The 17,342-nt window shown below is 41.4% G+C and overlaps 1 protein-coding gene across 3 annotated transcripts in view; it reads left to right on the plus strand.

The window, feature by feature from the left end:
• The first annotated feature begins 201 nt into the window (after positions 1–201).
• Positions 202–17,342, plus strand: part of LOC115015499 (semaphorin-6D-like) — a 145,108-nt gene continuing 127,967 nt past the window's right edge. For all 3 annotated transcript variants that reach the window (XM_029442867.1, XM_029442866.1, XM_029442868.1), the window contains exon 1: positions 202–438. The gene's annotated coding sequence lies outside the window, so the exon portion shown is untranslated. The remainder of the gene's footprint in view (positions 439–17,342) is intronic.

Consider the following 17,342-nt stretch of genomic DNA (forward strand, 5'->3'; position numbering starts at 1 on the left):
TCATTCTGTAATTATCGTCATTATTCAGTAGTAATGGCTAATGTACGGCACTCCCGGAACGGAATACAGTTACTTTGAATTGATGAGGGGTGGAGTAAGGGGACGGCGGTCCCGCCCTCTGATTGGCTGCGGGTGTGTTTAATGATAACTAGGAGGGCGTGGTGTGGGCCGGGGACACTGTGCTGCTGAGAGACGCCTCATTGTGCCGTTGGACCCGGTCTGGACACACCATCTCTCTCTTTCTCTGTCTGTCAATGCATCTCTCTATCTCTCTAGCGGTGGATTTATACCGGAAGCGGCTCGGTGCCGGAGGAGGTTTTTTACGGCCGTTTGGTACCATGTTTCTGGATATAACCGGAGCTGTTATGGATTAATGTGACTGTGCGTTCGGGCTGCTCTGAGTCTCTTCTGTTCCCTGGGAGCTGTGGGCGCAGAAAGGTGAGTTTGTTCTTCTGGCGGTTTCATGAAGGAAACCCCCAGTGTCTGCTCCTCCCGGTGATTGACTGTGTGTGCGCGTGCATGCATGCGTGCCCGGTTCTTTCCGTTTCAGTGCTCATGTGTGTCTATGAAGTGTTAGCGTGTTAATGCATATAGATGCAGGACGCGTCGATTTTATGCTTTTATGTTTTTATTTTTACGCGTCATGGGATAAAATGTTTGCGTTAGTCGTTTTTTACAGAGCGTGCGTGTTTGGCTGCCTTGATTGGCTGTCAATCACCCGGTCATCAGCACGCGCAGGACCAACAACAACAAACAGCCGTGTGTGTGTGTGTGTGTGTGTGTGTGTGTGTGTGTGTGTGTGTGTGTGTGTGTGTGTGTGTGTGTGTGTGTGTGTGTGGTCTGAAGGGGGTCTGCAGGACTGAGGCTCGCCCCACATCAGTGCTTCGGCTCCTAGTGTTTTCTTTGAATTTACCATGACAAAATGAGGAATTAAAACATCCTAAACTTCACTAAAGAGGCTTTTCCTGTTTGGAGTGGAAGTTGAGGTTCATGGAGTGATAACTAAGTCAAGGTTTGGGGTTATTGGATCCTGACCCTTGTCTTTTATATGGAGTCTATGGTTTGGTCCAGTATTTGGTAAAGAACTATTTGTGGTTGTTTTTTTAACCGACCATAGATAGTTGTGAGATTAACAGAGTAGCAGCTGGTGGTGGGCTCTGAGTAAACAAGTTTTTAACAAGTTTTTAAATTGTTAATGTCTCTAGGTTGCTTATTTTATTTAACCAAAATCCAAATATTCAATTTACTGTCATGTATATAAAAAAAAAACCGTTTTAATCAGAAAGTCTCCACTTTATAGAAGATGGCAACAGATTTATGGCCTCTAATCCTGATCTGACTCATTCAGCGGCAGTAGCTGCCAAAAAACAGAACTGAGCCCGATCCAGTATTTCACTTGGAGTGTTCTTAACAAGGCTCAGGAATGAATCGGGTTTCACTCAGACAATAATGATCCATCAGAAACATTCCTGGTTCGGCTTTGATCCCAATTTGTCGGATTGACTCAGAACATCCGGATTCTCTCATGATTCTGATGATTTATGAGTTCAGTCGATGCAGGACACTTTGTTAATCGAATGAGTATTAGTCAGCAACAGTTTTTATATTTCATCAGCTGTTTCTGTTGGATACATTTTGGGTATTTCTGGTGTCATTTAAATAAGTAATGTTAGTTTTGTGGTGTTCTGGGTTATTTTAAAGGTAAACAATGCTCAGTTTAAAGCAGTTTAAAGATCTTTATTGGCCAATTTCAGACTTTAATCAGTATGTTATTTTCTCACTGGTACTTATATCTTTGGACACTCTATGAACCATGTGGATAATAATTTTGTTTAACCACAACTCCCATAAATGATGTAAAACTAAAAACAGACTCTTTTTTTTTGTCCTTGATGATGCAAAAATGTGAATTTGTCGACGTGTTGAAGGCACCAGGTTTTGTAGTGTTTTGATATGTAAAGTGCAGGATGTAAATTACTAAAATAAATCTAAAGTATTTATCCTGGACATGCTCCATCTGCCCTTGTTACTCTTTAAATCCTGGAGGTAAAATCACAGTGCTGACCAGATAAGACCCTGATCAGGGATTTTAGTCAATTCTCAGAGTATACAAACTAAATTGTCCTTAAATGGCTTTTATTGGACTCTCGTTAACGAGGCCGTCGTGTACTTTGATGAATTCGAACATTTAATTACCGCGAAGCAAAGAGAGAAGTCAGTCTGAAGGTCGTCTCCCTGCTGCTGGATTGTGTTTTTATTATGGGGGGGTGAAACACAGCCGTCACTTCAGGAAGGACGTTGTTTCGCCAATTAACCGCCAATTATGGGGAGGATATTGAATTATTAATGTCCACGTTGATGCTTTCTGGCATCAGAGGCAGAGTGAGGCTGCAGGACTGAGTCACTGCTGCATGGAGGTAATATCAGTGTGATTATATCAACACATAAACTGACTGGATGTAAGGGAGGTTAAACTCACATTTACCAGCGTTTTACCTGCAAAATAGATTTTACAGTCTTGGTTTTAAAGCCAGACATAAACATTTATGAGCTGATGATATCCAGCTGATGGAGAGTTATACGAGGTCAAAGCATAAAAGTATAATTCCTGTATAAATAAATCTGCTGGAATCATAAAGGTTGTAAAATGCTCTGATGCACATAAATGTTGCACTTATTCATATTAAGCTGGTATTTTGTCTTTAAAAAAAAATGTGTTTACATATGGAGCTGAAACTCTTTATTTAAGATTCATTAATCGACTAATTGGTTCATTGATGAATCATTGTTTATTAAATGCCAGAAAGTAGTGAAATCTAAAACTACCAGAGGATGATTTGAGTTTTTAATTAATTTAAACGATTAGCTGATTATGGACTAGCGCCTTGAGATTGCTTTTAGTTTTGAAAGGCGCTTTATAAATACAATTCATTATTATTATTAATCGATTAATAGACTATTTTAATTCTAAAAGGAACCATCGTGGTTTAGAGGTGACTTTAGCATTTGGTTTCCTTTATTGTGTTTATTTCTTAAACTGCTAGAGGTCTGCTTTATTATTTCTGCTGGATTAAACATTAATTTAAACATAAAGTTTGTAAAGACTCAGTTAATCACATAACTTACAATAAAAAGAAAACGCAATCGTTCCGCCCTAAACTGAATTGGAGCCAATTCCTGCAGCAGGTTCAACATCTGGTGGAAAGACTGAAACCAGAATGATGAACATGGTGTCACCATGGAGGTATAAAGAGAACTGGATCCAGCTTTAGAGGCGAGCTCCCGTTCATTCCTATGAAAGTTGCTCAGTGATGCTCTCCCATCCAAGACCTTACCATCAACATCGGCACCTCTGTTGTTTCCCCGACTTGGACTGCAAGGAATCTGTGTGTGACACTGGACGACCAACTGTCCTTCAGTTCCAACATCGCTGCAACAACCCGCTCCTGCAGACACACTCTGTACAACATCAGGAGGATACGTCCCCTACTGGCTCTTGTCAACTCCCTCCTCGCTGGACTGCCTACATGTGCCATCCGACCTCTACAGCTCATCCAGAATGCAGCAGCCCGACTGGTCTTCAATCTACCCAAGTACACCCACACTACACCGCTTCTCCGCTCCCTTCACTGGTCACCAGTGGCGGCTCGAATCTGCTTCAAGACACTGGTGCTGGCCTACCATGCTGTGAATGGATCAGCCCCTTCCTACATCCAGGCCATGGTCAAACCATACACCCCAGCACGCTCACTTCGCTCTGCATCAGCCAATCGGCTCGCCACTCCCTCACTGCGAGTGGGACCCAGATTCCCCTCAAACAAACCCTCCTGTTTGCTATCCTGGCTCCAAAATGGTGGAATGACCTCCCATTGATGTCAGGACAGCAGATAGTCTTCACATCTTCCGTCGCAGACTGAAAACTCACCTGTTTCGACTGCACCCTTGGCCATGAGAAAAAAAACAGTTCTTTGTATGTTACACTTATATTGGTTTGGCTTATTTGTAGCTAATAGTTGAATTCATATTCTATTGTTTCTGTATGTTGCACTTGGTTTGGCTTATTTGAAGCTATTGTTCTGCACTTAAAGGATTGTACCTATTTGAAGATAATTGTACTTACAAGATTCTTGCTGTTCGGAGTTGTATCCTCATGATTGTTTGCACCTTTTGTAAGTCGCTTTGGACAAAAGCGTCAGCTCAATGAACTGTAATGTAATGATGCATGAAGCCAAGAAGACTAGACTACCGAGTGATAAAATGACCAAGGTCACCCGGAACAATAGCGCTTTCCTTAAACCCCGCCTCCCCGCTGCTCCGTCTCGGCCGGTTTCGGCTCAGTCACATGAACAGAGGGAAAATAATTATAATTCTGGATATTAGTGCATTTTGCAACTTTTAGGACAGTATGATTTAAATAAGGGCTAGATAAGTGTTCATATAGGTAAATTGATTCACGTGACTGATGCTGAAGTAGTGTCACAGTTTGGACACTACGAAAATTTGCTTCAAAGTCCGGAGCTTTTCCTGGGGGCTTGGGTGTAACGTATTGCATATGGAGGTCAGCTTTCCACTTACTTTTTAAGGCTGTTTTCATACACTGTAACCCATGTAATTGTGAACCAGGAAGTATAGGCTTGAAGGCTTGTCACACTAGAATAGCTGATCGAGAGCCTCTCCGCGCCACTGCTGTGTCTAACCTGGTGCGATTCATGAATCGTGGCGGCGCCTGCTGCCCTGGTCCTGCCTGACACCGGGAAGCCTTTTTGACATTATCCTGGATTCATCCATACATAATTTCTGTCAAATATGTTGTATTTGTACTATGTTGTTTATCCTGTACACACGCCATCTACTGCACATCGGTCCGTCCTGGGAGAGGGATCCCTCCTCAGTCTCTCTCTGAGATGTCTAACATGTTTCCCCCTTTAATTTTGGGGTTTCTTTTAGAAAGTTTTTCCTTGTACGGTGTGAGGGTCTAAGGACAGAGGGTGTCGTATGCTGTACAGTCTGTAAAGCCCACTGAGACTGTGTAATTTGTGATATTGGGCTATACAAAAACTTTGATTTTGATTTGTGAAGTCAGTAAAACACAGGTTGGAGAGGCAGGTGAAATACAGGAAAATGATACTGTTGAACAAATGACATGGGGTGAACAGGTCGAGGAGACAGCGATAGAGATGAAACAAGCCTGCTACAAAACGCAGGAGAGAAACAAAGAATGCATCAAGGACAAAAAAAAGGAGTAGGAGTGGCTGTGAAATTAACTAATGTATTTCTTAGGGCTGTGATGCAATTTAAATAAAAATCTGATTAATTACAAGCTTTGTGATTAATTAATCTAAATTAATCGCATATATATCAATATTTGCTGTGAGAAGCATTTCAAAATATTCAAATGGGTTTTGGAAGATGAATCAATGAGTAGCATTATGAACTGGTCAACATGTTTTATTTCAATACTCTCAAATATCTTGTTTGCTACAATTATCTTAGACAACACAGACCAACAGTTTTACATAAAGTGCGATTTAAAATCTGGCATAACCTCTTTCATTGCACAATATCTTTAAAAGTTGTGTCACTGTGACGCCATGTGTAAAGCCTCCGTTAGCCCCCTGTCCTCTACCACCTGCAGTCCATTGCAATACATTTCCTGATGGAGTTGTTAATGTGTCTCAGGTAGACCGACTCATTCTGCGTCTGAACGCCTGATCGAGAGATGACGAGACGGGTTGCTCACTTTAGCATCAGCGGCGGTGCTAGCTAGCTCCGAGCTAGCTGCTAAGTGCTTTGCGTTGAGGTGATATTTCAGCTTGAAGTTCTTCGATGGTTCGAACATTCTTTGCTGCAGGAATCTCACAGAACTGAGCATCAACAGTTACATCCGGGAGTTTATTAATGTAAACTTTCCATTCACTGGACCAAGTAACGTTTTATCATCCGCTCCATCGTGATGACGAGGCTGCTGTGGCCGCGCTGCGTCGGTGACGTAAAGAGTCAAGGGGCATCTAAGAGCGCGATTAATCTGCGTTAATTTTTTTTGTCGCTTTATTTTTTCTGTGATAAATGAATCGAAATTAACGCGCTAATTCGTCAGCCCTAGTATTTTTGCATGTAAAATACGTCAACCCAACCAGCGGACAAAAAAATTCAACACACGGCAACACTTCAAAGATTGCCCAATTTGGACCTGGCAACATTGGGATAATCATTGTGAATTTTGGAAATTGTTATCTTTCAATAAATTTAGATTTTGGACTTTACAAAGTTTTGGCCACCACTGGATCTAATTCTACAAATATAATACTAATAATATTAGTGTAGCCTAATCTTTATCTGCAACAACGCCAAAATACCAGTTTGCGGCAGCCGGGCTGTGTGACCCGAGTCCGGTCCTCACAAATCAGGCGTAAAGGCCAATCACGAATCCTGTCCTGAGGCCTGCGCTTCACTACCGGACCTCCCTGCCTTGCCATGCCATGATATGAGACAGTAATTACAGTGCATCCGGAGAGTATTCATACCCCTTCACTTTTTCCACATTTTGTTATGTTACAGCCTTATTCCAAAATGGATTCAATTTTTTTTTTTCTCAACATTCTTCACACAATACCGCATAATTTTTTTTTCTTTTTCAAATGTATTAAAAAATTTAAAAAAATGTAATATCAAATGTACTTAAGTATTCACACCCTTTACTCAATACTTTGTTGAAGCACCTTTGGCAGCAATTACAGCCTCAAGTCTTCTTGAGTATGATGCTACAAGCTTGGCACACCTATTTGGGGCAGTTTCTCCCATTCTTCTTTGCAGATCGTCTCAAACTCCATCAGGTTGGATGGGGAGCGTCGGTGCACAGCCATTTTCAGATCTCTCCAAAGATGTTCAATCGGGTTCAAGTCTGGGCTCTGCCTGGGCCACTCAAGGACATTCACAGACTTGTCCCAAATTCACTCCTTTGGCCATGTGCTTAGGGTCGTTGTCCTGTTGGAAGGTGAACCTTCGCCCCAGTCTGAGGTCCAGAGCGCTCTGGTGCAGGTTTTCATAAAGGATCTCTCTGTACATTGCTGCATTCATATTTCCCTTGATCCTGACTAGTCTCCCAGTTCCTGCTGCTGAAAAACACCCCCACAGCATGATGCTGCCTCCACCATGCTTCACTGTAGAGATGGTATTGGCCAGGTGATGAGCGGTGCCTGGTTTCCTCCAGACATGACGCTTGGCATTCAGGCCAAAGAGTTCAATCTTGGTTTCATGCTCTGTCGGAGTGACCATCGGGTTCTTGGTCACCTCCCTGACCAAGGCCCTTCTCCCCCGATTGCTCAGTTTGGCAGGCGGCCAGCTCTAGGAAGAGTCCTGGTGGTTCCAAACTTCTTCCATTTGCGAATGATGGAGACCACTGTGCTCGTTGGGACCTTCAATGCTGCAGAAATCTTTTTGTACCCTTCCCCAGATCTGTGCCTCGATACAATCCTGTCTCGGAGGGCTACAGACAATTCCTTGGACTTCATGGCTTGATTTGTGCTCTGACATGCACTGTCAACTGTGAGACCTTATATAGACAGGTGTGTGCCTTTCCAAATCATGTCCAATCAATTGAATTGAATTGAACAGGTGGACTCCAATCAAGTTGTAGAAACATCTCAAGGATGATCAGTGGAAACGGGATGCACCTGAGCTCAGTGTCACAGCAAAGGGTGTGAATACTTATGTACATGTGATATTTTTTTTTTATACATTTGCAAAAAATTCTAAAAAACGTTTTTCACTTTGTCATTATGCGGTATTGTGTGTGGAATGTTGAACATTTTTTTATTTAATCCATTTTGGAATTAGGCTGTAACATACACAAGTGAAGGGGTATGAATACTTTCGCTCTGGCAGATGAAGTGCCTTTCCTGCTCTAAACTGTTCACACCATCGTCTGATTCTTACTACAGTTTCGAGTAAGGATTTGCGAATCCAACTTTTTCAGTCCTGATGCCTATACCTGGGCTTTGGGTTTCGACCGATACCAAGTGCTGAGCCGATATCGGAGTTGAATTAATAAGCTTTATGCCTTACTGTGCGGAAGAGACTAGAATCATTCTTTATGAGTAAGGTAACATCGGGGTTGACTAAAAATTGCTTTCCTAACTTTTCAAAACAAAATGTAACAAATAAATACATAGATATACATTTATGGAATCGATATCATTCAAATGATAAATCCCACAACAGGAATTACAATTCAAGTGTAAACGTTTAAACTTTTCATTGGAGATTATCTGTCAATACTTTCTGTTAAACAATCTGTTTAGTCAATAAAATGTCATAAAATTGTGTAAAATATTAATCAGCCCGTGCGTGTGCGTGCGTGTGCGCACTTGCCTTCCTGTTACCTTTTCATTTCTACTACTCTAAGGAGGATATAGGTCATGTTGAAAATAGTAGAGTTTCTTCCCATAATAAGGCTGAAAATGTCACTTAAATTCTGATTTACCTGACTCTGACTCTGGAGCAATTACATCAAATCTACTGGGAGAGTATGGTGGGTGGACCAAACCTGGAAGAAAACTGTATACATATTAAAGTTAAATACATCAATCTGGTGCACTTTGAGGGCAGAATTAAGAGTTTAGATCTATGGAGAACTTTGTGCTCTTGTAAACTATTTCTGGTTGATATTTGTGTTCTTAATTTAATCATAAATACATTGGTTATATACCAGACAGACAGACATACAGACAGACAGACAGACAGACACCCACTGTCTGCAGCTCTTCTGTGTATTGTTCGTAGATATGAAAGGTGCCTCCTACAAAGCATGGTAAAAGAGACAGCTTCGTGTTTTTATAACGGGTAAGGTGGTTTGCAGATATCGACACAGCGCTGACGCACTGAGGACAGTCTGCCCCGGTGACGATCACGCTACGCTGTCTCTGCCTGCAGAGAAAGTGAAGCGAACCCGTTAAGTGTGAAACTGGTGGGCAATTGAATCTATGGCCGAGCGCCACGGTCTAGGTAGTTAATGGGGAAACATTGGTCCACTTACCTGCTTTGGCTTAAGCTTTCAAGTGTATCACATTGATGTGTGAAGTCATGTGTTCTGGTTGTGCAGAAGTGCAGATTAATAACGGCCTACATCGTCCGTCCAGCTGAACAGATGCTGCTTTAACAGAGGAACGCACTGAGAAGCTAAAGCTATGTGACATAGAAGCTAACCTGTTTCCTTTGATGTCTTGTCCTTTGTGTCTGAGGGGAACGGGGAAGTTTAACAGGTCTCTTATTATTTACTCATTGTTTTGATTTGTAAATCAGTGATGATGTTCCCTGCTGAGCTACACTCATCTTTGCTTTCTTAGCAAGTGAATTTATTGTCACCTCAGGTTATCACAATGTGTGTTTGTAACATCTGAATCATGCATGTATGTTAAACAACTTCTGCATAATACATTAAACACTCATATGCATATTTTACATTTAAGCAACAGTCCAATATGTTGGGAGATCTTCATGTTCCTCTCCAGGGTCACATTTTCACATGGATATCATTTTCTAGGACAGAGTTGTGTGTGTGTGGGTGTGTGGGTGTGTGGTCGAGCTGAAGGTAGTTATTGAGGCTGTAACTTTATATTTGATGTCCAATTTGATGTCGAACGGTGACAACTAAATATATATATATTTTATTTTGACAGGATTTATGAAACACCACAACATTCAAACGTCTCGTCATGTTTGCTTTGTGTTTAGAATATCCCAACAAGTATTTCCCTGTTTGCATTTTCACATGAAGGCATGAAATCCGACGACCACCAATTATTTCTCAGAAAGCCTCTTAAGATTTTTAGATGAAAGTGTTTTGTTTTTTTACTACAAAGGAAGCTGAGTTATTCACTCAAAAACCTGCTGAACAAAATAATTAGCATGAAAAGTTTTTTCTGATTGTTACGCCCACGGCCTTATTTATCTGCAGGGATTACTTTGTGGATGCATGCACCTTGTTTCACTATTATGTATGCAGAGTAGAATGTGTGACCCTTGATTGGTTGCAGCGATACCTCTCATCCCACCTTGATGAAGACAGAGTTGTGATTGGCGTGTACCTGTTCCGGTCCACCAATCCGAGGCACACTGAAGAGACCAGAAGACTACAACTGCTGGTGTGCACAGCCATATGCATTTCTGTTTGGTCTGAGAGTATCGCGCTCTTATATAGAGTATTGAATGTTGTATATTTAAGCAATAGCTCATGAAAGGCCGTGGTATATGCTCATTATATCACAGTTAAGGGGCGTGGTTCAGCCTGACGCGAAGCAGAGGGTCGACAACCCCCTTAACTGTGATATAATGAGCATATATCACGGTCTGAAGTGAGCTATTGCTTTTATAAAACGGTTACCAAGTGTGGCAATATGAAAGAAAAATACACACTCCAATTTAAATAGTTTTTATTATTAAATAATGATGTTCAAAATAAAATAGTCCCTCCGTTGCCTTCTGCACAAAACATAGTGCTAACAGCTAGCGCGCTAACAGCTAGCGCGGTGTTCTGTTCATTTAGTTTTTTTCCATTTGGTCTACCTGCTCTTCACGTAGCTCTGCATGTCGTCTTTTAGGGGCTTTTTTCTCTGGAGATAGGCACTGATTAATCCTCTCCTCCAGAGTAGAGAACATTGTACTATACCAGCGGTGGCCAACCCGCGGCTCTCGAGCCGCATGCGGCTCTTTGCCCAGTTTCATGCGGCTCTTCAGTTCATATCAAATTTTATTTATGAGTGTGTGTGTATGTGTGCTGTCAGTATGAGAGCATGACAGTGCGTCTAATTTTGATGTGGCCCAAGAACCAATCACCTTCGAGGGGGGAAAAAACCTATCGTAGCGTAAACACTATCTGACCATCTGAGTGAGCTAAGTGAAAATGTGAAGACCAACATAGGACGTTTTATTAGAGTGGGAGAGTTCATATTCATATAAAAATGCTGCCTGACCTAGTGCAAAGTGTATTTGCGTGTGTTAACAAACGGAAACTGTTTAAAACATTTCTTCAAAAGGGAGAATTGGCGAGTTTTCCCTCTCTGCTAAAAGCAAGCGCACAAGCCGAAATGCAACATTGGTTGAAACCCTGCACGAAAACTTTGCGACCCGGTTCCATGATCTACAGCTGAAAAGGTCACAGATTACGTTCCTCGTCGACCCTTTTAATGCTGAGACGGACTGTTTGAAAGCCCCGCTAGTTCATACCTGTCAACATTGGAATTTCAAAATAAGGGAATGTTTTGCCGGACTCCGCCCATATCTTAACAGCTGTCAGCCACCAATGTAAACGTAAACACATAAGGGACGGGTATATACATTCAGGAAATACATGTTTATTTAAAGTATGTATTACTTGTACAGACATGTTTATAAGATTTATGTTTTTTATTTGATGAGTTATTATCATCAATTTATTTGATAAGTGACGAGTTGTGTGGCTTTTGTTTCCTCCACGAGGACTTCCTTGCGATGTCAGTTGGGAAACATGTCCGCTACACTGAAATCACCACAGAAGCTGAAGGCTACATTATTTTTGACGCAAAGCATCGACATCTTTCCCTCAGCTTTGGTCACTTGGTTTGCCTCTGAAACAGTTCTTGTCACACATGAAGTCATTGACAGTGTGTGTGTTTGTGCCTCATGCTTGTGCTTGGACGATTGTTCATGCTGGTGAACATCTCTTATTCCGCCGTGTGCGATGCTAACATCTGAATGGCACACTTTACAAAAAGCACGAGTTGTCCCGACTCTGCTTTTAATAAATAAGAGAAGGTCTCCTCTCATTTGTTCAGGTACTTGCATAAAGTCTTAACTTGTTTGGCAGGTACAACTGCGTCTCCATCTATCTCCCGTTCACTGTGACTCTCATCATATGTTCTCTTCTTCTTCTGTGTTATTGTTCCTGTTTTCTTCTTCTGTGTGTTTACTGGCGGATAACGTTTTTCAACTAAAGTTAAACATAATACTGCCGTCTGCTGTACCGGAGGCCACTTTACACTTTTAGGCCTATTTTTCTTTCTGAAAGGTTAAAAATACGGGATAATTACGGGAAAACCGGGAGGGTTGATAGGTATGTGCTAGTCGGAGAGATGATTGAACTTTCTGAGGAAGACTGAAACCTGTTCTGAGGGAAGGGACCCTTGAGTTCTGGAAAACTGTGCCAATGGAAAAAATATCCCAATGTCAAACAGGCTTCACTCAAGCTACTATCAATGTTTGGGTCAACGTACGTCTGTGAGTCGGTGTTATCTACCCTGAAACACGTGCAATCAAAGTATCGATCTGCTCTGACTGACACACACGTGAAAGAATTGCTTCGAGTGACCACAACGGAATACAAGCCAGGTTTGAGGAGGATTGTTCGAGGCAAGGAATGTCAAAGTCCCACTAATTTAAAGAAGCAACATGCAGAGGAAGATAAAACACTTTTTCACTTTTCTTTTACTGAGAGTTTGTGTGTGAGACACAATGTTCATTGTTGATAATAACTGGCCTCTGAATACTGGTAGGAGAGGTTTAATTCAATTTCTCTCAATATTATGGTGTGTGACATTTACAATAAATCTGTCTGAGCAGAGCTATGTGTGTCTGTCTGTGTGAGGGTGTGTGTGTCTTTGGGAGGGAGGGTCTTTGTGTGTGTGTGTGTGTGTGTGTGTGTGTGTGTGTGTGTGTGTGTGTGTGTGTGTAAAGTTTTAGATTTTAATTTTGACTGTGTGAGAGCGAGGGGAGGAAGAGAGTGAGGGAGCACAGAGAAAGGCTGAGAACAAAAGAGAGAAGGGGGGGGGGGGGGGGGGTGCGCATCTGTGACTGTGTGTATGATGTGGCTCTTTGCCGTAACGTAGTAACATTATTGGCTCTTAACCTCTGACTGGTTGGCCACCCCTGTACTATACTAAATGGACGGTCCCTTGTATTGGCGCATGCGCGACCGGAACCCGGAACCAGATTGAACTGTAAACACGTCTGTGTTCCAGCCTGTATAGTACGTGTTTGATTATTGTCATTTCACGCTGATATTATTTATAATAAAAGCAACCGAACAAATGGAACTCTGTTCTTATTTACATAGTAAAGCTTTGTAAGTTTGTTTCTTAACAGACGTAATTTAACAGCTGTAACGGTTGTAGCTTTTTCTCAGACGCGGAGGGATACTGACTTGTGAAAAGTAACTACAATTCTACCCGTGATATACGCTCATTATACCACGGCTAAGAACCAATCAGATTGCTTGATTTGACATTTCCGTTTTATAATGTGTATTGAACATGGTATTGTGTATTGTATTTCGTGCAAGCTGTTCACCATCTGTAGATTGTGATAAGTTTGATCATTTATTCCGTCACCTTTGAACCTCGACCCAGTAACCTTTAGAATAAGTGCTCTGATCTAAATCTGCATCATGTTTCATGAGTCCTAACTACAAACAGTGAAATCTTATTTATTGTTTCGAACAGGACAGCTGGTTGACTTCCTGCTGTGAAAATGTGGAAAAGTTATTCAGTCTCGCCTCCTCTTGTGGTGATGAGGATTGTGAGAGTTGCGTGAAAATTCACAGCCGTAGTGTGAATATTGATGCAGATAGTTTGACAACTTTTTACTTCCTTCTTCCTTTTATAAAATCCTTCTCCAATAAAGAAAACAATAAAGCCACGATCGAGTTCACAAAAGGCTTCAGGGCCGATTAGAGACCAAGTAGTCAGTGTTCCGGTCTCTTATGATGGAGAAGATTCAGCTGGTGGATTTATTGTGCTATTGATCGGTAAACTGCAGTGTTGCAGCATTAGTGCTTGTTAGAGTTTCTATCCCCATCAATAATATCAGGGAGAAACATTTACGCTTCCTCATTTAATTGTTTAAGCATGAAAATATATTTATTAATTAAAAACAGTTTTTTTGTGCTTGTTCACTACAAATCACCTTCCAAGCATTAAATAGTTTCTGGCAGCTATTGGTCTCACTTGATTTCTTTTAAGATCTCCCTGCAGAGACCTGAAGGTGAATATTGATTGAAATACAGTAGTTGATAACGTTTTGTTAAGCCAACATGTCTGACCTACAGGTATGACGTTTTTTCATGTTAATATTATGTAGCATCTTTGAAGAAGAACTGTTTAAGAAGGATTTGAACTAACTAACAGTTAATCACAGAAGTCTTTGACTTCTTGAGTTTGCACCAGTGTTGTCCATCAGCAGTGACATGATGGGAACTTAAACATTGATGAATTTATGATTTTCAGCACATATTGTGCATTATGTTTCAGGAAAGATGACCTGTGGCTATTTTGTACAAACCTGAATCCCCAACATACTGTGCATATATGTGCATATAGTCTGGTTAGATCATCTTAAAACGTATAAGAAAGCTCTCTATAATGCAGAGCAGCTTATTACTCTTCCTTAATAGAAGAAAAATAAAAACAACCCCAGGTTTCTGTTCAGCACTGTAGCCAGGCTGACCGAGAGCCACAGCTCTACAGAGCCTTCTGTTCCTATATCTCTCAGTAGTGACGACTTCATGAGCTTCTTTAACCGATAACATTATAATTATTAGAGACAAAATTAATCTCCTCCTGACCTCAATTGGTAATGACTTAACTTCAACCGTTGGAATTTTAAAAACATCTGTAACTCCTGAAATATATCTAGACTGTTTTACTCCAATCAACCTTAACCAACTAACTTCAACAATCTCTTCATCTAAGCCTCAACCTGTCTTTAAGACCCGATTCCAACTAAACTGTTTAAAGAAGTTTTACCCTTAATTAACACCTCGTTATTAAATATGATCAACCTGTCTTTATTATCTGGCTACGTACCAAAATCCTTTAAAGTAGCTGTAATAAAACCACTTCTTAAAAAGCCTGGTCTTGATCCAGAGGTTTTAGCCAACTATAGACCGATATCTAACCTTCCCTTTCTCGCTAAGATCCTCGAGAAAGCAGTCGCAAAACAGTTATGTGATTTTTTTACGTAATAATAGTTTATTTGAGGTTTTTCAATCTGGATTTAGAGTTCATCATAGCACAGAGACGGCACTGGTGAAAGTTACCAATGACCTTCTATTGGCATCAGACAAAGGACTTGTCTCTGTTCTTGTCTTGTTAGACCTCAGTGCTGCTTTCCACACTGTTGATCAGGACATTCTACTACAGAGACTGGAACATTGTGTTGTTATAAAAGGAACCGCACTAAGCTGGTTCAAGTCCTATTTATCTGAGCGAAACTCCAAATGTAGCGGCGCTCAGCCGGGGGCTAGTGAGTATCCCCACCCCGGCCCGACGCCTCACACCATGGTCAATTTTAATTTAATACTTTATTGCTCATTATTTTAAGATTTAAGAGCTAAACTTGAGTAAAATGTGCTTCATCTCTAACAACTTCATCTTGTGAATCATTATTATTCAAGTATTGGACCAATAGAAAATGATTCGGCAACATTTTACATATTTTTCAAGCAAACATGTCAAACATTGGTTCATTCCTACACCTCAGGTCAGCCGTAATGGGGAAAATATATCTTCCTGCACATTCAGCCACATGGAAAATAACAACAATAAATGTGGATGAGAGGATGAGATTGTTGGATGTACAGAAATATCACAACATGTACACAGGCTGGACGTGTTAACAGTTTATATTTGTTCAGGGTGGAGACTTTTAACATATTATCTTTATTTTTATTATTAAAATAACCAACAATAGCCACAGGAAGTTAAGCGCCAAAACCGTTAAGTAAGTAGAAGAAATAAGAGATTGTGTGGGCAGCGTGAGGTCAGAAGGCATTGCCATAGTGCGTAAGGAAGCGATCGCTGCTTAGGATCTGTCAGGGAAAGATTATTTATCTTCAGACAACATTTCATTGTTTCTCCAGAGTGCTGATTTGCTGAATGTGGGACTGGATGTTGTTGGTGTGTTGTTATTGAGCAGGTAGATACATAGTTTGTGTTTCCATGTTCTGCCTGTCTGCTCTGTCAGACACAGAGACATCCATCCTTCTTTCTTGTTACCCTTTTTTCTGCTTCCCTGCACAGCCCTCCTCCCTCCCGCTCTCATCCCCTCTCACACCACACTGTTAGTGAGCTCTGCTAAATTGTGTCTCCGAAATGAAGATAGATGAAATATCTTTGGAGCAAGACAGGTCCCAACCTCACATGTGTCCTATAGCTCTCTTTCATTTCATTTGTCTGACCTTTACATGCGGCTGGAAATCTATCCAGCTGCACATAAAGTGTAGCTGGTGTAAAGGAGGAGCATCCCTGGCTGCAATAAGAAGCTTTTTCTTACAGTTCCTTTGTGTTTCAACTCAACGTTTTAAATTTTACAACTGAAACTGAATCTTTTTTTATTGTCTGTTTGAGCTTTTATTTCATCCATACTGACCGCTAGAGGCACTACTTAACACTGAATATCTTCCGTGTCGCGCAGGTCGAATATTTATACAAATTCATGTGTGACCTTGGATGTCTCCCGCCATACAGAGACGAGCTGTTTCCCTCTCAAGGGAGTGTGTTCACCGTTCAGACCTTCAAACCTCGGACTGTCGGACGCTCCTGTCATGTCCATCAGGCGGTGAGATCGTCATGAGCTGATAGTGAATACATTGTTTCCTATAGCGTTCAGTGTTTCCCCTACCATTGGCTGCTCCCCCCCCTGAAATTCAACGCTTTGTTATTTATCTAATTTATGTGCAGGTTTCAGTGTTTACTGCGTTGCTTTTCGCATTCACATTCTCTCCTCTGATCTGTTTCGCGATGGGCGGGGCTCTTCTCCCGACACACATGTGCGCACACACCTACAGTCAGAGACAGAGCGGAAGAAAAGGAGAGGAGACAACAATAAAAAATCTGCGCCATGCACCCCCATCCTTGACAGCATTCTGTATCAGTGAAGAGAGTGTCCGCTCCCCTCTCAATGGCTCGCGTCATGTTTTCACAGTTTTCCCGCGTTAGGGCTACCGTGGTGGAACGACTTCTCCATTGATGTCAGGTCAGCAGACAGACTTCACAACTTCCGTAGCATACTGAAAACTCACCTGTTTCGACTGCACCTCAACCATACTTGTCAACCCTCCCGTAATTTTCCTTCGATCCCATTTTCCTCCCGTTTAAATATTTTACCGTAATTATCCCGTATTTTTAACCTTTCAAGGTAATTTAAAAAAAAAGTGTAAAGTGGCCTCCGGTAGAGCAGGTGGCAGTATTATGTTTAACTTTAGCTGAAAAACGTTATCCGCCAGTAAACACACAGAAGAAGAAAACAGGAACAATAACACAGAAGAAGAAGACGAGAACATATGATGAGAGTCACAGTGAACGGGAGATAGA

Source organism: Cottoperca gobio, chromosome 11 (assembly GCF_900634415.1).
Source record: "Cottoperca gobio chromosome 11, fCotGob3.1, whole genome shotgun sequence".
In the NCBI taxonomy this organism is placed as follows: Eukaryota; Metazoa; Chordata; class Actinopteri; order Perciformes; family Bovichtidae; genus Cottoperca; species Cottoperca gobio.